This window comes from Oncorhynchus nerka, linkage group LG25 (genome assembly GCF_034236695.1).
Source record: "Oncorhynchus nerka isolate Pitt River linkage group LG25, Oner_Uvic_2.0, whole genome shotgun sequence".
Taxonomy (NCBI): Eukaryota; Metazoa; Chordata; class Actinopteri; order Salmoniformes; family Salmonidae; genus Oncorhynchus; species Oncorhynchus nerka.
Window position 1 is genome coordinate 23,570,916 of NC_088420.1, and position 21,480 is coordinate 23,592,395.

Genomic DNA, 21,480 nt, shown 5'->3' on the forward strand with positions numbered 1-21,480 from the left:
TAACGCAACGTAACGTAATCAACACTGCTAGCTAGCCAGCTAGCCCCGAATAGCAGCACAGTAGAAACTATTACACTCAACGGAACGACTTGATTAGTGTAGTGTCAACAACGCAGCCAATGCCAGCTAGCCTACATAGTCAACAACGCAGCCTCTGCCAGCTAGCCTACTTCAGCAGTACTGTATCATTTTAATCATTTTAGTCAATAAGATTCTTGCTACGTAAGCTTAACTTTCTGAACACTCGAGACGTGTAGTCCACTTGTCATTCCAATCTCCTTTGCATTAGCGTAGCCTCTTGTGTAGCCTGTCAACTATGTGTCTGTCTATCCCTGTTCTCTCCTCTCTGCACAGACCATACAAACGCTCCACACCGCGTGGCCGCGGCCACCCTAATCTGGTGGTCCCAGCGCGCACGACCCACGTGGAGTTCCAGGTCTCCGGTAGCCTCTGGAACTGCCGATCTGCGGCCAACAAGGCAGAGTTCATCTCAGCCTATGCCTCCCTCCAGTCCCTCGACTTCTTGGCACTGACGGAAACATGGATCACCACAGACAACACTGCTACTCCTACTGCTCTCTCTTCGTCTGCCCACGTGTTCTCGCACACCCCGAGAGCTTCTGGTCAGCGGGGTGGTGGCACCGGGATCCTCATCTCTCCCAAGTGGTCATTCTCTCTTTCTCCCCTTACCCATCTGTCTATCGCCTCCTTTGAATTCCATGCTGTCACAGTTACCAGCCCTTTCAAGCTTAACATCCTTATCATTTATCGCCCTCCAGGTGCCCTCGGAGAGTTCATCAATGAGCTTGATGCCTTGATAAGCTCCTTTCCTGAGGACGGCTCACCTCTCACAGTTCTGGGCGACTTTAACCTCCCCACGTCTACCTTTGACTCATTCCTCTCTGCCTCCTTCTTTCCACTCCTCTCCTCTTTTGACCTCACCCTCTCACCTTCCCCCTACTCACAAGGCAGGAAATACGCTCAACCTCATCTTTACTAGATGCTGTTCTTCCACTAACCTCGTTGCAACTCCCTCCAAGTCTCCGACCACTACCTTGTATCCTTTTCCCTCTCGCTCTCATCCAACACTTCCCACACTGCCCCTACTCGGATGGTATCGCGCCGTCCCAACCTTCGCTCTCTCTCCCCCGCTACTCTCTCCTCTTCCATCCTATCATCTCTTCCCTCTGCTCAAACCTTCTCCAACCTATCTCCTGATTCTGCCTCCTCAACCCTCCTCTCCTCCCTTTCTGCATCCTTTGACTCTCTATGTCCCCTATCCTCCAGGCCGGCTCGGTCCTCCCCTCCCGCTCCGTGGCTCGACGACTCATTGCGAGCTCACAGAACAGGGCTCCGGGCAGCCGAGCGGAAATGGAGGAAAACTCGCCTCCCTGCGGACCTGACATCCTTTCACTCCCTCCTCTCTACATTTTCCTCTTTCTCTCTGCTGCTAAAGCCACTTTCTACCACTCTAAATTCCAAGCATCTGCCTCTAACCCTAGGAAGCTCTTTGCAACCTTCTTCTCCCTCCTGAATCCTCCTCCCCCTCCCCCTCCTCCCTCTCTGCAGATGACTTCGTCAACCATTTTGAAAAGAAGGTCGACGACATCCGATCCTCGTTTGCTAAGTCAAACGACACCGCTGGTTCTGCTCACACTGCCCTACCCTGTGCTCTGACCTCTTTCTCCCTCTCTCTCCAGATGACATCTCGCGTCTTGTGACGGCCGGCCGCCCAACAACCTGCCCACTTGACCCTATCCTCCTCTCTTCTCCAGACCATTTCCGGAGACCTTCTCCCTTACCTCACCTCGCTCATCAACTCATCCCTGACCGCTGGCTACGTCCCTTCCGTCTTCAAGAGAGCGAGAGTTGCACCCCTTCTGAAAAACCTACACTCGATCCCTCCGATGTCAACAACTACAGACCAGTATCCCTTCTTTCTTTTCTCTCCAAAACTCTTGAACGTGCCGTCCTTGGCCAGCTCTCCCGCTATCTCTCTCAGAATGACCTTCTTGATCCAAATCAGTCAGGTTTCAAGACTAGTCATTCAACTGAGACTGCTCTTCTCTGTATCACGGAGGCGCTCCGCACTGCTAAAGCTAACTCTCTCTCCTCTGCTCTCATCCTTCTAGACCTACCGGCTGCCTTCGATACTGTGAACCATCAGATCCTCCTCTCCACCCTCTCCGAGTTGGGCATCTCCGGCGCGGCCCACGCTTGATTGCGTCCTACCTGACAGGTCGCTCCTACCAGGTGGCGTGGCGAGAATCCGTCTCCACACCACGTGCTCTCACCACTGGTGTCCCCAGGGCTCTGTTCTAGGCCCTCTCCTATTCTCGCTATACACCAAGTCACTTGGCTCTGTCATAACCTCACATGGTCTCTCCTATCATTGCTATGCAGATGACACACAATTAATCTTCTCCTTTCCCCCTTCTGATGACCAGGTGGCGAATCGCATCTCTGCATGTCTGGCAGACATATCAGTGTGGATGACGGATCACCACCTCAAGCTGAACCTCGGCAAGACGGAGCTGCTCTTCCTCCCGGGAAGGACTGCCCGTTCCATGATCTCGCCATCACGGTTGACAACTCCATTGTGTCCTCCTCCCAGAGCGCTAAGAACCTTGGCGTGATCCTGGACGACACCCTGTCGTTCTCAACTAACATCAAGGCGGTGGCCCGTTCCTGTAGGTTCATGCTCTACAACATCCGCAGAGTACGACCCTGCCTCACACAGGAAGCGGCGCAGGTCCTAATCCAGGCACTTGTCATCTTCCGTCTGGATTACTGCAACTCGCTGTTGGCTGGGCTCCCTGCCTGTGCCATTAAACCCCTACAACTCATCCAGAACGCCGCAGCCCGTCTGGTGTTCAACTTTCCCAAGTTCTCTCACGTCACCCCGCTCCTCCGCTCCCTCCACTGGCTTCCAGTTGAAGCTCGCATCCGCTACAAGACCATGGTGCTTGCCTACGGAGCTGTGAGGGGAACGGCACCTCAGTACCTCCAGGCTCTGATCAGGCCCTACACCCAAACAAGGGCACTGCGTTCATCCACCTCTGGCCTGCTCGCCTCCCTACCACTGAGGAAGTACAGTTCCCGCTCAGCCCAGTCAAAACTGTTCGCTGCTCTGGCCCCCCAATGGTGGAACAAACTCCCTCACGACGCCAGGACAGCGGAGTCAATCACCACCTTCCGGAGACACCTGAAACCCCACCTCTTTAAGGAATACCTAGGATAGGATAAAGTAATCCCCCTCACCCCCCTTAAAAGATTTAGATGCACTACTGTTCCACTGGATGTCATAAGGTGAATGCACCAATTTGTAAGTCGCTCTGGATAAGAGCGTCTGCTAAATTACTTAAATGTAAAATGTAAATGCAAATCCGTAAACATGGGCACCCTCATAGATATCATCCTGACCAACTTTCCCTCTAAATACAGCTCTGCTGTGTTCAACCAGGATCTCAGCGACCACTGCCTCATTGTCTGCGTCTGTTATGGGTCTGCGATCAAACGACCACCCCTCATCACTGTCAAATGCTCCCTAAAACACTTCTGCGAGCAGGCCTTTCTAATCGACCTGGCCCGGGTATCCTGGAAGGATATTGACCTCATTCCGTCAGTACAGGATGACTGGTTGTTCTTTAAAAGTGCAATCCTCACCATCTTAAATAAGCATGCCCCATTCAATAAATTTAGAACTAAGAACAGATATAGCCATTGGTTCACTCTAGACTTGACTACCCTTGACCACCACAAAAACACCCTGTGGCGTACTGCACTAGCATCAAATAGTCCCCGCGTTATGCAACTTTTCAGGGAAGTCAGGAACCAATACACACAGTCAGTTAGGAAAGGAAATGCTAGCATTTTCAAACAGAAATTTGCATCCGGCAGCACTACTTCCAAAAAGTTTTGGGACACTGTAAAGTCCATGGAGAATAAGAACACCTCCTCCCAGCTGCCCACTGCACTGAGACTAGGAAACACTGTCACCACTGATAAATACACTTTTATTTATTTTTATTTTTATTTCACCTTTATTTAACCAGGTAGGCAAGTTGAGAACAAGTTCTCATTTACAATTGCGACCTGGCCAAGATAAAGCAAATCAGCGACACAGAGTTACACATGGAGTAAAACAAACATACAGTCACTAATACAGTATAAACAAGTCTATATACGATGTGAGCAAATGAGGTGAGATAAGGGAGGTAAAGGCAAAAAAATGCCATGGTGGCAAAGTAAATACAATATAGCAAGTAAAACACTGGAATGGTGCATTTGCAATGGAAGAATGTGCAAATTAGAAATAAAAATAATGGGGTGCAAAGGAGCAAAATAAATAAATAAGTTAAATACAGTAGGGAAAGAGGTAGTTGTTTGGGCTAAATTATAGGTGGGCTATGTACAGGTGCAGTAATCTGTGAGCTGCTCTGACAGTTGGTGCTTAAAGCTAGTGAGGGAGATAAGTGTTTCCAGTTTCAGAGATTTGATGTGTGTGTGTGTGTGTGTGTGTGTGTGTGTGTGTGTGTGTGTGTGTGTGTGTGTGTGTGTGTGTGTGTGTGTGTGTGTGTGTGTGTCTATGTGTGCTCATACACTACCATTAAAGTGTGGAGTCACTTAGAAATGTCCTTGTTTTTGAAAGAAAATCACATTTTTTTTGTCCATTAAAATAACATAAAATTGATCAGAAACACAGTGTAGACATTGTTAATGTTGTAAATGACTATTGTAGCTGGAAATGGCTGATTGTTTTGGAATATCTACATAGACGTACAGAGACCCATCATCAGCAACCATCACTCCTGTGTTCCAATGGCACGTTGTGTTAGCTAATCCAAGTTTATCATATTAAAAGGCTAATTGATTATTAGAAAACCCTTTTGCAATTATGTTAGCACAGCTGAAAACTGTTGTCCTGATTAAAGAAGCAATAAAACTGACCTTCTTATCAGCATTTGTGGGTTCGATTACAGGCTCAAGATGGCCAGAAACATATAACATTCTTCTGAAACTCGTCAGTCTATCCTTGTTCTGAAAAATGAAGGCTATTCCATGCAAGAAATTGCCAAGGAACTGAAGATTTCACACAACGCTGTGTACTACTCCCTTCACAGAACAGCGCAAACTGTCTCTAACCAGAATTGAAAGAGTGGGAGGCCCCGGTGCACAACTGAGCAAGAGGACAAGTACATTAGTGTCTAGTTTGAGAAACAGATGCCTCACAAGTCCTCAACTGGCAGATTCATTAAATAGAACCCGCAAAACACCAGGATCAACGTCAACAGTGAAGAGGCGATGCCGGGATGATGGCCTTCTAGGCAGAGTTCCTCTGTCCAGTGTCTGTTCTTTTGCCCATCTTAATATTTTATTTATATTGGCGAGACTGAGATGAATGAAGCTACCAGTTGAGGACTTGGAATGCTGAGCCCAAGGAGCCTCTGCAGAATTGGCATGGCTGGTGCAGAGACCATACACACAGAAACAAGTAAGAATACACACACACACACACACACAACCGCCCTCACCAACCCCCCACCCTTTGCAGCAACGGCAGGCACAGAAACGACATTCTGCCAAAGAGCAGGGATAAAACACCATCCCTTTGACCGTGACTGAGCCAACGCCACCCCAACACTTGGCTCAGATGCAGCGCACCGCAACCGCCATGCAGAGACCATGTCATCACTTCATTATTGCCCGAGGTCTGGGGAGAGCAGGGGGCATATTCTACATACAGTAACTCTCTCTGGTGAACACTCCCTCCCTCCCTCCCTCATCCACCAGCCACCTCTCTCTCTTCCCTCTCTCTCTCTCTCTCTCTCTCTCTCTCTCTCCCTCCCTCATCCACCAGCCACCTCCCTCCCTCCCTCCCTCTCTCCCTATCTCCCTCTCTCCCTCTCTCTCTTCCTCTCCCTCCCTCTACCCCTCACTACGAACAGGCCCAGTAGATGTAGATAGAGTCTCAGGAAGGCAGACAGGGGATAAATCCTGTGGCTGCTGACTGCAGGCTGTCAAGACCCTTCAGTTAATCAAAGTTACTACAGGGCTACAGGCCACTAAATCACGCTCCAGTAACATGCACTATAATACGCTGAGGTAAACTCACACAATCTCACCAAGACTAGCCTCCAGCCATATAAACATCAGAAGATTATACTGTGCTCCCAACATCCCAAATGATGATGGGGGGGGGGGGGGGGCTTTTCAGATGTTGATTATGGTGTAACCCCCCACGCTAAGAAACACCACACACACGCAAACACTCACACACACAAATCAGTAATCCGAGTCACATTCAATTGATGATGCCTACCCAATGTAATGCCTGTTGCCACACATACAGAATGGATTTTATCTCATCACCCAGGCTTCTTCAGTCAGTAACACAGCCCATGTCTCCTCTGTTTGAACAAGATAACTTTAATGTATGGGGGTTATTAGGAACTGCACAATGAACTTGAGATCCAATGTACCATCCATCTGCCCTGCTCAACCCTCCCTAAACTGTGAATTAGCATTGACTTTGCTGATAGCTACTTTACTTAGGAAAAATGTACTTACTATGAATGACAGATGTGGTTGTCTATCTTAAGATGAATACACAAACTGGATAAGAGGGTCTGCTAAATGACTAAAATGTAAATGTAGAGGGAGGTGAATTAACTAACGATGGAAGCGGCCTCCTGTTTAGGAAGCTCTCTAACCAATTTCCTGAGTAAGTTTCTAGTGTTGAGCGATTAGCACTTTTTGAGGTCGGTTCGGTTTTAACGGTTTGCGATTTCAAGTTATGATTATATATGTATCTTACATGAAATGCTCTATGCATTATGTGGGTTGAATGCTGTAAGAACACAGAATAAAAACGATGAATAAAAGTCCCATGATGGTAGTGTCAGGTTGTGCGCCACTCTCAAGGTACTAAACGATATCATAACCGCCATCGATAAAAGACAGTACTGTGCAGCCGTCTTCATCGACCTTGCCAAGGCTTTCGACTCAGTCAATCACCATATTCTTATCGGCAGACTCAGTAGCCTCGGTTTTTCGGATGACTGCCTTGCCTGGTTCACCAATTACTTTGCAGACAGAGTTCAGTGTGTCAAATCGGAGGGCATGCTGTCCGGTCCTCTGGCAGTCTCTATGGGGGTGCCACAGGGTTCAATTCTCGGGCCGACTCTTTTCTCTGTATATATCAATGATGTTGCTCTTGCTGCGGGCGATTCCCTGATCCACCTCTACGCAGACGACACCATTCTATATACTTTCGGCCCATCATTGGACACTGTGCTATCTAACCTCCAAACGAGCTTCAATGCCATACAACACTCCTTCCGTGGCCTCCAACTGCTCTTAAACGCTAGTAAAACCAAATGCATGCTTTTCAACCGATCGCTGCCTGCACCTGCATGCCCGACTAGCATCACCACCCTGGATGGTTCCGACCTTGAATATGTGGACATCTATAAGTACCTAGGTGTCTGGCTAGACTGCAAACTCTCCTTCCAGACTCATATCAAACATCTCCAATCGAAAATCAAATCAAGAGTCGGCTTTCTATTCCGCAACAAAGCCTCCTTCACTCACGCCGTCAAGCTTACCCTAGTAAAACTGACTATCCTACCGATCCTCGACTTCGGCGATGTCATCTACAAAATGGCTTCCAACACTCTACTCAGCAAACTGGATGCAGTCTATCACAGTGCCATCCGTTTTGTCACTAAAGCACCTTATACCACCCACCACTGCGACTTGTATGCTCTAGTCGGCTGGCCCTCGCTACATATTCGTCGCCAGACCCACTGGCTCCAGGTCATCTACAAGTCCATGCTAGGTAAAGCTCCGCCTTATCTCAGTTCACTGGTCACGATGGCAACACCCATCCGTAGCACGCGCTCCAGCAGGTGTATCTCACTGATCATCCCTAAAGCCAACACCTCATTTGGCCGCCTTTCGTTCCAGTACTCTGCTGCCTGTGACTGGAACGAATTGCAAAAATCGCTGAAGTTGGAGACTTTTATCTCCCTCACCAACTTCAAACATCAGCTATCTGAGCAGCTAACCGATCGCTGCAGCTGTACATAGTCTATTGGTAAATAGCCCACCCATTTTCACCTACCTCATCCCCATACTGTTTTTATTTATTTACTTTTCTGCTCTTTTGCACACCAATATCTCTACCTGTACATGACCATCTGATCATTTATCACTCCAGTGTTAATCTGCAAAATTGTAATTATTCGCCTACCTCCTCATGCCTTTTGCACACATTGTATATAGACTCCCCCTTTTTTCTACTGTGTTATTGACTTGTTAATTGTTTACTCCATGTGTAACTCTGTGTTGTCTGTTCACACTGCTATGCTTTATCTTGGCCAGGTCGCAGTTGTAAATGAGAACTTGTTCTCAACTAGCCTACCTGGTTAAATAAAGGTGAAATAATTTTTTTTTTTTTTTAAATAAGAAGTCAGGTGCAAGAGAGCAGAGAGTTGTGATCAGGCGCACACTTTAATTGGCAGAATGGGGGGCTAACCCCCTGAAACATGTAACATGAAACATGTAACAAAACAATTCCACACAAAGACATGGGGGAAACAGAGGGAATATATATGTAGTGTGATTAGGGAATGTAAACCAGGTGTGCGGGGAAACAAGACAAAACAAATGGAACAATGACAAGTGGATCGGCAATGGCTAGAAGACTGGTGACGTCGACCACCGAACGCCGAACGCCGCCCGAACAAGGAGAGGAGCTGACTTCGGCGGATTTTGTGACAGGTAGTGACTGAACATTACTGCCTATCACTTATTAACCATCATTAATTCACATGAATTTACTGTAATTAGGAAGCCTCCTGTAAAAATGACTCTAACATTCAGTAATAGCTTATGTCTACTGTAGATTCAAATTATCCATTTCAGGCGCCAACCTTATGCTGTCCGGTGAGATACATGAAGATCAGACTATTTCAGTAAATACCTTCTTCAAGAGGCTGTGAAGTGGAAGAATATTTTCAGCAGCTGCTGGGTACTGTAGGTACCTTGCCTTGTTTATAAGTATATTTATTGCTAACCAATGTTGAATTGCTGCACGTTTTCTTAGCTAACCTAGCTAGATAGCCGGCTAATGTATGCTAGCTAGCTCAAGATGACAAAAAAACATTTTGGTCTGCTCTAAATTGTTCGTAAATATCCAGCTGTGCAACCTAGAAAAACATCACCCAGAGAATACTGTGACCCTAGGCTGTATCCCAGCCTCTGAGTGCCGTAGAGAATACTGTGACCCTAGGCTGTATCCCAGCCTCTGAGTGCCGTAGAGAATACTGTGACCCTAGGCTGTATCCCAGCCTCTGAGTGCCGTAGAGAATACACTGAGCGCAGATTTGGGACCATTATTTTTCCACCATTACTACAGAGAAAATGGCTTGTTCCTAGCAGTTCAAAAAACTGCGGCCGTATTTTACACATAAACTGCGTTGTGGGCCGTATTTTACACATAAACTGCGTTGTGGGCCGTATTTTACACATAAACTGCGTTGTGGGCCGTATTTTATACATAAACTGCGTTGTGGGCCGTATTTTACACATAAACTGCGTTGTGGGCCCTATTTTACACATAAACTGCGTTGTGGGCCGTACTTGCGAGCCGCTGAAACTGATGTGAATGACCATCCAGTGCCTGAGGACCTAAGTGCAGTGCCACTGGTCAGCTGTAGCCTAACACAGTGTCAGCGGTGGAAACTAGTAACATGGCAAATTTTCCCCTCCCAGGATTATACAATATTTCAAGTAGGATAGCAGCCTACACAAGAAATTGGTATCCATCTAGGTGTCATTGTGATGTATTCTACTCAACGAGGAGAGCATAAATGGCTAAAACATCAGGACACAGTGTCCTCTTTAGCTGTCACAACCCTGTGGGATTTGCGTGACATCTGCATGACATAAATCACTGTTTTGTAGGCCAGGATTGTCCATATTACCTCTCACGCTAACCATTTGTTTAATTTAAAAAACATTGTTCCATAATGTTACATTATTAGCTAAACCTGTCCACATTACCAGTAGTATGCAAACATTTGGTAGCACAGCTAGAAAGGAAAATGTTGTGAGTCTGGTAACATAATCTGTGATATTGTGTCGGTTATAGCAATGTATTAGTTTGCTACGGTTTGAAGTAGGTGTATCTATGTGTCTTATTTGTATTTGTTCAACGTCTCAATTGATTTCATAAACTATATCGGATATGTGCTGTAGGTTCGAATCAACCCAAGATGATGAATCCTGAAGATGGGACAAAGTGCATGACAAGGTGTCCCAGAAGAAGCCAGCTGTTTGTTCTCAATGCTCTCAATGCCTACCTTGCCCCATTCTTCCAAGAGCTCACTGAGTTTGAATGAAGACCTCTAGAGAGGTAAGTACACATACACACACGCGACACTAGCTTGATATGTCCCTTGTCCCCTGTCTTTTTACCCACAGAGTAACAGCCCTGGTGCTCTCTGTCTCTCATTCTATTCTTTATTTTTCGATGCTTGTCCTAGTGGTGAGAAGAGCTGACAAATCAGAATTGAGGAGGATTGTTACGGAGCCCCATGAGGAACACCTGATGTTGTGCTGACTTCTCTCTCCTGGATGCTCTCCGGCCCAAACTGTCCTGTTGTGTGTTTCACATCCTCTGGACCCCTTTACCCCAAACAGAGTTGCCCCTGATCATAGACCGGGCTGCATCACAGCCTGGTAAGGCAACTCCTGCAGATCGCAAGGCGCTTCAGAGGGTGATACACATAGCCAAACGCACCATTGGGTGCACACTGCCTGCCCTCCAGGACACCTATAACACCAGGGGTCGCAGGAAGGCCAAGAAGAACACCAGGGACCTCAGCCACCCGAGCCATGGCCTGGCGAACCCAATGGTTACTTACTTTCCCTGATGCTCTCCATATGGACATTGTCTCCACATCCACTCAATGGTCATTTAGTCTCACTGCTGCGCCCCCTATGGTCAATGTCCACCCCAATGGACATGTATTTATTCATCACTGCTACAGTTGTTATTATGTATATAGTACTCTTTCTGTAGTACTAGTACTACTATTTCTATAGTACAAGTACTATTGCTCCTTTAATCAGGACAACAGTTTTCAGCTGTGCAAACATAATTGAAAAAGGGTTTTCTAATGATCAATTAGCCTCTTAAAATTGTGAACTTGGATTAGCTAACACAACGTGCCATTGGAACACAGGACTGATGGTTGCTGATAATGGGCCTCTGTACACCTATGTAGATATTCCATTAAAATTCTGCCGTTTCCAGCTACAATAGTAATTTACAACATTAACAATGTCTACACTGTCTTTCTGAACAATTTGATGTTATTTGAATGGACCAAAAATGTGCTTTTCTAAATTTCTAAGTGACCCCAAACTTTTGAACGGTAGTGTATGTAGCCTAAGACACAAGGTTCATGAAGTCAATAACTCTCTAGTAACAAATGACATTCATATTCTGACTCTCTAAAACTCACTTAGATAATACCTTTGATGATACAATAGCAATACATGGTTATAACAGCTACAGAAAATACAGAAATGCCAATGTGGGTGGTGATGCAGTCTATATTCAGAACCACATTCCTGTGGTTATTATTCATCACTGCTACAGTTAGAGAGGATCTCATGTGAAATACTGTTGAAGTAATATGTCTACAAGTTCATCTGCCTCACCTAAAGCCCATTCTTTTGGGAAGCTGCTATAGGACACCTATAACACCAGGGGTCGCAGGAAGGCCACCAAGTGCTTAGTCAGTATCTGGATGATATGTGTGAAATGCTTGACAATGTATGTGATATCAACAGAAAGGTATATTTTCTATTTCTAAGTGATTTCAATATTGACTGGCTTTCATCAAGCTTCCCACTCAAGAAAACGCTTCAAACTTTAACCAGTGCCTGCAACCTCGTTCAGGTTATCAGTAAATGTCAAGACTTCCGCCAAAGTCGGTCCCTCTCCTCGTTCGGGCAGTGTTCGGCGGTCGACGTCACCGATCTTCTCGCCATCACTGATCCATTTTTCATTTTCCATTGGTTTTGTCTTGTCTTCCTTCACACCTGGTTCCAATCACATCAATTACATGTTGTGTATTTAACCCTCTGTTTCCCATCATGTCTTTGTCGGTGATTGTATGTTTGTATGTTCGTGTATTATGTATTGGTGCGCGACGGGTTCTTGTACCCACTTTTATTTTTGTTGTATTTTTGTTTTGGAGTTTTTGTTAAGTTTATTAAACAACTTCATTTATACCAAGTTCGATTCTCCTGCGCCTGACTTCCCTGCCACCTACACACACGTTGTTACAGAATCTCCGACCACCTATGGAGTCAGCAGGAGAAGGTACCCTGGCAATGGAGGCGGAGGACCGCGTCCAGGTTCATGCGGTAAAGCTTTACCATCTGGCCGCCGCCATGGATCGCGTTTACCACACTATGGACCGCTGGGAGAGACAGGGAGTTCTTCCAGCGCCTCTACCAGCACAACCGGGGTCTCTCTTGAGCGCCATTTTCCCGCCTGAACCCAGTGGTATCTGTCTCTCCATGCCACAGGAGTAAGATGGGAGTGCTGCCTACCGCCAGGGTTACCTCCTCCAACTAAACCTCTATCTGGCCACGGTACACCCAGCTCCATCGGACCGTGAGAAGGTGTCCGCCCTCATCTCATGCCCTGGAGTGGTGAGGACTTCACCCGATCTTCGACCACCCACCCGAGGGCAGAGCGGCGGGTGAGCGCCTCTACCATCTGAGGCAGGAGACGAGGAGAGCACAGGAGTTTGCCCTGGAGTTCAGGACCCTGGCTGCCGGCGCGGGATGGAACAACAGGGCCCTGATCGACCACTAACGCTGCAGTCTGCGCGAGGACGTCCGTCAGGAGCTGGCCTGCAGAGACACCACCCTCACATTCGACCAGCTGGTGGACCTGTCCATCCGGCTGGACAACCGGCTGGCTACTCGCGGACGTCCAGATCGGGGTCTGGTGGTTCCATCCTCCCGCACCCCCTCTCCAATACCCATGGAGCTGGGAAGGGCGGTGCGCAGTGAGACCGGAGGGGGTTTCTGCTCGTGCATCTTCTGTGGCCGCAGAGGTCACACTGCTGGTCGGTGCCGGGTTGGTTCCTCTGGGAATCGAGGCAGCAGGCAGGGTGCTCTGGCGTCACCCCAGGTGAGCTGGCACCATTCTCGCCCAGAGTCCTCTGTTGCACATATGTTTGTGTCTGTCACTTTTCCAGAGTTTTCCACACAATCCCAGCATAAGGCGCTCGTAGAATTCAGGTGCGGCTGAGAATTTCATTAGAGTGTTATCTCATAGTTTAGGGAGCCCCATTGTTCCCTTGGATGTGCCCTTCCCCGTTCACGCCTTAGATAGTCGACCATTAAGGTCAGGGTTAATTAGGGAGGTCACCGCTCCTTTGGGTATGGTGACGCAGGGTGGTCACACGGAGAGAATTCAAATTTTCCTTATTGACTCTCCTGCGTTTCCTGTGGTGCTGGGCCTGCCCTGGTTAGCTTGTCATAACCCCTGTTTCTTAGCCACAGAGGGCTCTCACGGGGTGGTCGCGAGAGTGCTCAGGTAGGTGTTTAGGGGTTTCCGTTGGTGCTACTATGGTGGAGAGTCCAGACCAGGTCTCCACCGTGCGCATTCCCCCTGAATATGCTTATTTGTCTCTTGCCTTCTCTAAAAAGAAGGCTACTCAATTACCACCTCATCGAAGGGGCGATTGTGCGATAGATCTCCTGGTAGACGTTGCACTTCCCAGAAGTCACGTGTATCCCCTCTCACAAGCGGAGACGGAGGCTATGGAAACATATGTCTCCGAATCCCTGCATCAGGGGTACATTCGGTCCTCCACCTCACCTGCCTCCTCGAGTGTCTTTTTTGTGAAGGAGGGAGGTCTGCGTCCGTATATTGACTACCGGGGTCTGAATCAGATCCCGGTGAGGTATAGTTCCCCGCTACCGCTCATAGCCACAGTGCTTCTTCACCAAACGAGATCTCAGGAGCGCTTAAAATCTGGTGCGTATCCGAGAGGGAGTCGAATGGAAGACGGCTTTCAGTACCTCTGGGCACTATGAGTACTTCGTCATGCCGTACGGGTTGATGAATGCGCCATCAGTCTTCCAAGTTTTTGTAGACAAGATTTTCAGGGACCTGCACGGGCAGGGTGTAGTGGTGTATATCGATGACATTTTGATATACTCCGCCTCACGCGCCGAGCATGTGTCCCCTGTGCGCAAAGTGCTTGGTCGCCTGTTGGAGCATGACCTGTACGTGAAGGCTGAGAAATGCCTGTTTTTCCAACAGTCCATCTCCTTCCTAGGAATTTGCATGTCCACGTCAGGGGTGGGGATGGAGAGTGACCGCATTGCAGCCGTGCGTAATTAGCCGACTCCCGCCACGTTAAAGGAGGTGCAGCGATTCTTAGGGTTTGCCAACTACTACCAGAGGTTTATCCGGGGTTTTGGTCAGGTAGCGGCTCCCATTACTTCACTGCTGAAGGGGGGCCCGGTGCGCTTGCAGTGGACATCTGAGGCGGACGGGGCTTTCGGTCACCTGAGGGCTTTGTTTACCTCGGCTCCCGTGCTGGCCCATCCGGATCCCTCTTTGGTGTTCATAGTGGTGGTGGACGCGTCCAAAGCTGGGATAGGATCTGTGCTCTCTCAGCGCTCGGGTATGCCACCGAAGCTATGACGTGGGGGACCGAGAGTTGTTGGCTGTCGTCAAGGCCTTGAAGGCGTGGAGACATTGGCTTGAGGGGGCTAGACACCCTTTTCTCATCTGGACTGACTACCGCAATCTGGAGTACATCCGGGCGGTGAGGAGACTGAACCCTCGCCCGGCAAGGTGGGCCATGTTTTTCACCCGTTTTGTGTTTACCCTTTCTTACAGACCAGGCTCGCAGAACGTTAAGGCAGACGCATTGTCCCAGCTATATGACACAGAGAAGCGGTCCATGGATCCCACCGCCATACTCCCCGCCTCTTGTTTGGTGGCGCCGGTAGTGTGGGAGCTGGACGCGGGCGTCACGTGCAGAGCCCGCTCTGCCTCAGTGTCCAGCTGGGTGTCTGTACGTTCCGTCTGCTGTCAGCGATTGGCTGATCTATCGGGCTCACACGTCACCCTCCTCTGGTCATCCTGTGATCGGTCAGATGGTGCGCTTTCTTAGTGGGAAGTACTGGTGGCCCACTTTAGCTAAGGACGTGAGGGTTTATGCTTCCTCCTGCTTGGTGTGCGCCCAGTGCAAGGCTCCTAGACACCTGCCCAGAGGTAAGTTACAAACCTTACCCGTTCCACAGCGGCCGTGGTCGCACCTGTCGGTGGATTTCCTAACCGATCTTCCACCTTCACAGGGCAACACCACGATCCTGGTCGTTGTGGACCGTTTATCTAAGTCCTGTCGTCTCCTCCCTTTGCCCGGTCTCCTTACGGCCCTACAAACTGCGGAGGCCCTGTTTACACACGTCTTCCGGCACGGGGTGCCTGAGGATATAGTGTCTGATCGGGGTCCCCAGTTCACGTCAAGGGTCTAAACGGCGTTCATGGAACGTCTGGGGGTCTCGGTCAGCCATACCTCAGGTTTTCACCCCGAGAGTAATCCCTCTCCTTGTTCGGGCAGTGTTCGGCGGTCGACGTCACCGATCTTCTCGCCATCACTGATCCATTTTTCCATTGGTTTTGTCTTGTCTTCCTTCACACCTGGTTCCAATCCCATCAATTACATGTTGTGTATTTAACCCTCTGTTTCCCATCATGTCTTTGTCAGAGATTGTTTGTTTGTATGTTCGTGTATTATGTATTGGTGGGCGATGGGCGTGACGTGTTTTTTTGTATTTATATTTATTAGGGATCTCCATTAGGTACTGTTTCTTGGGTCCAAACACATTTTTTATTCATTATACAAAAAACAAAAGATAAAACAATACATCATATAACATTATTACACCCCTACATATCTACAGTACAAAATGTATATTACCAACATACAACAATATTACAATGTACATTTTTATAGAGTGTGTGTGTCACGATCATCGTAATGATGAGACCAAGGCGCAGCGTGAATAGAGTTCCACATATTTTTATTTTACTGAAACTCACCAAAACAAAACAACAAACAACCAAACGAAACGTGAAGCTACTAGTGTAGACACAGGCACCTAACTGTAGACAAGATCCCACACCAGAAAGTGGGAAAAGGGCTGCCTAAATATGATCCTCAATCAGAGACAACGATAAACAGCTGTCTCTGATTGGGAACCATATCAGGCCAACATAGACATACAAAACCCCTAGACATACAAAAAACCCTAGACATACAAAAACCTAGAGTACCCACCCTAGTCACACCCTGACCTAACCAAAATAAATAGAAAACAGAGATATCTAAGGTCAGGGCATGACAGTGTGTGCTAGTGTTTGTGTGCATATGCATGTGTCTGTACCTGTGTGTGTGTCTCTTCATAGTCCCCGCTGTTCCATAAGGTGTATTTTTATCGTTTAAAATATATATAATTCTACTGCTTGCATCAGTTACCTGATGTGGAATATAGTTCCATGGAGTCATGGCTCTATGTAGTACTGTGCTTTTCCCAAAGTCCCTCTTTGTGGCACCTGACCACACGACTGAACAGTAGTCCAGATGCGACAGAACTAGGGCCTGTATGACCTGCCTTGTTGATAGTGTGGTTAAGAAGGTAGAGCAATGCTTTATTGTGGACAGACTTCTCCCCATCTTAGCTACTGTTATATCAACATGTTTTGACCTTTACAGTTTAAAATCCAGGGTTAACTTGCACAATTTCCACATTACTCATTACAAAATTTAGTTGAGGTTTAGGGTCTGGTGAATGATTTGTCCCAAATACAATGCTTTTAGTTTTTGAAATATTTTGGATTGACTTATTCCTTGCCACCCATTCTGAAACTAACTGTAGCTCTTTGTTAAGTGTTGCAGTCATTTCAGTTGCTGTAGTAGCTGACGTGCATAGTGAGGAGTCTGCATACTTAGACAAACGGGATTTACTCAAAGCTATTGGCATGTCGTTAGTAAAGATTGAAAAAGGGGCCTAGACAGCTGCCCTGAGGACTGTGACCAATAATGTCAAAAGCTGCACTGAAGTCTAACAAAACAGCCCTCGCAATATTTTTATTATTAATTTCTCTCAGCCAATCATCAGTCATTTGTGTAAATGCTGTGCTTGTTGAATGTCCTTCCCTATAAGCGAGCTGAAAGTCAGTTGTAAAATAGCATCTGGTCAAACACATTTTTTTCAAAAAGTTTAAGTGTTGGTAAAAGGCTGATTGGTAGAAGGCTGTGTTGGTAGAAGGCTGACACCTAGCATAATTTGATGCTAGGTGTTCATGATGTTTTGTCTAGTGATCGATAAACTTACACAAATGCTTGGATTGCTTTCGTTGTAAAGCATTTTTCAAAATCTTACACGGCAGGTGGATTAACAGAGCTAAGCTGTGTTTTGCTATATTGCACTTGTGATTTCATGAATATAAATATTTTTGGTAATATTATTTGAATGTGGCGCTCTGCAATTCAGTGGTTGTTGATGACAATTATCCCGCTAACGGATGGGTAGCGTCAAGAAGTTAATCGCTCAGCACTTTTAGTTTCACATATGTGGCTGGTTTCAGGAAACTAGGTGTACGCCGAACGTTACAACTACATTTGAATGTAAACATTTTTTTTTTTTCAAAATGAGTTTGTTGGCAGAAATGCCTTCTGGAATGTGAACTTTCATGTGCCTTAATAACAAACTTGTACGCCATCTGTAAATACGAAATAAAATTGTTAAATTACGAGCCTAGTTGGTTTAGCCATGGAAAAAGTCAGAAACCGTCACGCAAGCCATGATTGGCTGAGATAATGGATGGTCCCACATGCCGAGAGATGAGTTCAGATTGGTCTGCCATGGAGAATGCTTCTGTCTATAACATAAGCTGCTCAGTGTGTGTATATAATTATTTATACCGCAGCTTTTTTCAAAGATACCATGAAGAACTGCATAAGTGTTGCTACTGCTCTCCACTTTCTAGAGGACGATCGTGCCATGCTGACGCACTCTGACGCAAAAAAAAATCTGACCATCAGGAAATCCCTGATTTAGGTTAAAACATTTTCATTGAAACAGACATTGTAGTCTGTCATGGAAATGTTTATGTTTGTGCTTTTCTAATAACCGATTTCTGTGTTCTGTTTGTGCTTTTCTATAAACCAATTTCTGAAAGGACCGACGCTGGAGTTGAGAAGCAGGTACAAGGAGTCAACATTTAATTAGGAGCAGACATGGAACAGGACAGGAACAGTGTCAGAAACGGGTAAAACACAGACATAAGACAATGAATGCAGCAGTGGGGAACAGAGATGGGGAACTGACAAATATAGGGTAGGAAATAAACAGGTGATTGAGTCCAGGTGAGTCCAATAATTCGCTGATGAGCGTGACAAGGGAAGGCAGGTGTGCATAATGATGGTGGCAGGAGTGCGTAATGCAGGGCAGCCTGGTGCCCTCAAGCGCCAGGAGGGAAGAGTGGGAGCAGGCGTGACAATTTCTGTGTTCATGCATGTGACTGATTGAATGAATCCTCACTATCAGTATCTGCAATTTGGCAGTATGCCCAGAACCTTGTTTAGAGAAAGGGATATCTCAGTTTCAAGGTTTCAGCTTAGAGAGAAGCTTCATGTTTGTTGGAACCTCTCCAGTGTGCTAACAATAAACCATTATTAATTTAATATTGACTTTGTTCCTGTGTAAAAATGTCCCTGACAATTCTTCTGATGACATGGATGGGGAATAAATGGCGATCAACAGTGTTATTGCCACGGAAGAAGTTGACCAAGTTTTGAATTCAGTGGAATGCCCAGTGGAAGCATGATTATAATAGCGATGGAGAAAAATGAGATGGAGAAAATCTTGGCGTTTGATTGCAAATATGCGGAGGGAGTAGAAAAGAGTACACAGAAGGCTGTTGTATAAAACACCTGTCTCCGAATTACTGTACATCTTCAAACTAAGGGCAACCTTGGCATCCGTGACAGAGAGGGAGAAGCGTTCATCCATGTATACGTGTAAGAGTTTAGCTAGCTTCATTTTCAGATAATATAGGTACGTTTAACATTTAGTCAGAAAGTCATTTTCATTGCAAGTTAAAGTGTACTGTTATTTAGCTACCTAACGTTAGCTGGCTGGCTCGCTAGCTAAGGTTACGTGTATGATCTGTGTAGTAATATTATTTGTATGTCAGAAAGCAATTTGTATTGCTAGTTATAGTCTAATGTTAGCTAGCTAGCTGACATTGAACCTAGTTGCTTTAGCTACCTACAGATTCATGCACGGTGGCTAGGTATGACAATCAGTATAGGTTGGGATAATTGCCGTGTCAGAATTGGGAACTTGGAAATATCTGACTTCTTCAACCTCAGGAGGCTGAAGAAATGTGGCTTGGCACCTAAAACCCTCACAAACTTTTGCAAATGCACAATTGAGAGCATCCTGTCGGGCTATATCACCGCCTGGTATGGCAACTGCACCACCCACAACCGCAGGGCACTCCAGAGGGTGGTGCGGTCTGCCAAACATATCACCGGGGGCAAACTACCTACCCTCCAGGACACCTACATCACCCGATGTCACAGGAAGGCCAAAAAGATCATCAATGACCACAATCACCTGAGCTACTGCCTGTTCACCCTGCTATCATTCGAAATGCAAGGTCAGTACAGGTGCATCAAAGCTGGGACCGAGAGTGAAAAACAGCTTCTATGTCAAGGACATCAGACTGTTAAATTGCCATCACTAGCACTCTAACTTCTTGGTGATACTGGTCAGACTCCAGAGACGGGCACATCGTGCACCACTCCCTAGCATTCTCCTCGCCAATGTCCAGTCTTTTGACAACAAGGTTGATGAAATCCGAGCAAGGGTAGCATTCCAGAGGGACATCAGAGACTGTAACGTTCTTTGCTTCACGGAAACATGGCTCACTGGAGAGACTCTATCGGAGACGGTGCAGCCAGCTGGTTTCTCCACGCATCGCGCCGACAGAAACAAACATCTTTCTGGTAAGAAGAGGGGCGGGGGCGTATGCTTTATGGTTAACGTGACTTGGTGTGGCCAAAACAACATACAGGAACTCAAGTCCTTCTGTTCACCTGATTTAGAATTCCTCACAATCAAATGTAGACCGCATTATCTACCAAGGGAATTCTCTTCGATTATAATCACAGCCGTATATATTCCCCCCCAAGCAGACACATCGATGGCTCAGAACAAACTTTATTTGACTCTTTGCAAACTGGAATCCATATATCCGGAGGCTGCATTCATTGTAGCTGGGGATTTTAACAAGGCTAATCTGAAAACAAGACTCCCTAAATTTTATCAGCATATCGATTGCGCAACCAGGGCTGGAAAAACCTTGGATCATTGCTATTCCAACTTCCGCGACGCATATAAGGCCCTGCCCCGCCCTCCTTTCGGAAAAGCTGACCACGAATCTATTTTGTTGATCCCTGCCTACAGACAGAAACTAAAACAAGAGGCTCCCACGCTGAGGTCTGTCCAACGCTGGTCCGACCAAGCTGACTCCACACTCCAAGACTGCTTCCATCACGTGGACTGGGATATGTTTCGTATTGCGTCAGATAACAATATTGACGAATACGCTGATTCGGTGTGCGAGTTCATTAGAACGTGCGTTGAAGATGTCGTTCCCATAGCAACGATTAAAACATTCCCTAACCAGAAACCGTGGATTGATGGCAGCATTCACGTGAAACTGAAAGTGCGAACCACTGCTTTTAATCAGGGCAAGGTGACTGGAAACATGACCGAATACAAACAGTGTAACTATTCCCTCCGCAAGGCAATCAAACAAGCTAAGCATCAGTATAGAGACAAAGTAGAATCTCAATTCAACGGCTCAGACACAAGAGGTATGTGGCAGGGTCTACAGTCAATCACGGATTACAAAAAGAAAACCAGCACCGTCACGGACCAGGATGTCTTGCTCCCAGGCAGTCTAAATAACTTTTTTGCCCGCTTTGAGGACAATACAGTGCCACTGACACTGCCCGCAACTAAAACATGCGGACTCTCCTTCACTGCAGCCGACGCGAGGAAAACATTTAAACGTGTCAACCCTCGCAAGGCTGCAGGCCCAGACGGCATCCCCAGCTGCGCCCTCAGACAAGCTGGCTGGTGTGTTTACGGACATATTCAATCAATCCCTATCCCAGTCTGTTGTTCCCACATGCTTCAAGAGGGCCACCATTGTTCCTGTTCCCAAGAAAGCTAAGGTAACTGAGCTAAACGACTACCGTCCCGTAGCACTCACTTCCGTCATCATGAAGTGCTTTGAGAGACTAGTCAAGGACCATATCACCTCCACCCTACCTGACACCCTAGACC